Raw genomic sequence first — 1,072 nt, forward strand, 5'->3', positions numbered from 1 at the left:
TCAGCCGGCTGACAGGGCCGTGACCCGGCTGACAGGCTCACTGACCGGTCACGTGACACATCACGTGACCGAGACAAGACTTTTTTATATCGCAGATCCAAAAACCCATAGGACATTTCTCCCTCGACGGATCCTGCCGGCCGGGCCCGTCAGTAGACGACTGCAGCCTTCAGCCCCGCCTCAGACCCCCTGGAGGCCCGCCAGGAGGCTAAGTGTCCGGAGATTGGCCGGGGGCCTGATCTCTCCGGGCGGCCGTGACCGGTCAGCGGACCGTGGAGGCCCGCCAGGAGGCTAAGTGTCCGGAGATTGGCCGGGGGCCTGATCTCTCCGGGCGGCCGTGACCGGTCAGCGGACCGTGTCAGCAGGCCCGTGACATGTCAGCCGGCTGACAGGGGCCGTGACCCGGCTGACAGGCTTACCTGACCGGTCACGTGACACATCACGTGACCGAGACAAGACTTTTTTATATCGCAGATCCAAAAACCCATAGGACATTTCTCCCAGGGGGAAGAAAACCTCCCTTGACCCCCCTGTTTCTCGACGGATCCTGCCGGCCGGGCCCGTCAGTAGACCGACTGCAGCCTTCAGCCCCGCCTCAGACCCCCTGGAGGCCCGCCAGGAGGCTAAGTGTCCGGAGATTGGCCGGGGGCCTGATCTCTCCGGGCGGCCGTGACCGGTCAGCGGACCGTGTCAGCAGGCCCGTGACATGTCAGCCGGCTGACAGGGGCCGTGACCCGGCTGACAGGCTCACCTGACCGGTCACGTGACACATCACGTGACCGAGACAAGACTTTTTTATATCGCAGATCCAAAAACCCATAGGACATTTCTCCCAGGGGGAAGAAAACCTCCCTTGACCCCCCTGTTTCTCGACGGATCCTGCCGGCCGGGCCCGTCAGTAGACCGACTGCAGCCTTCAGCCCCGCCTCAGACCCCCTGGAGGCCCGCCAGGAGGCTAAGTGTCCGGAGATTGGCCGGGGGCCTGATCTCTCCGGGCGGCCGTGACCGGTCAGCGGACCGTGTCAGCAGGCCCGTGACATGTCAGCCGGCTGACAGGGGCCGTGACCCGGCT

This window comes from Guillardia theta (genome assembly GCF_000315625.1).
Source record: "Guillardia theta CCMP2712 unplaced genomic scaffold GUITHscaffold_660, whole genome shotgun sequence".
Classification (NCBI taxonomy): Eukaryota; class Cryptophyceae; order Pyrenomonadales; family Geminigeraceae; genus Guillardia; species Guillardia theta.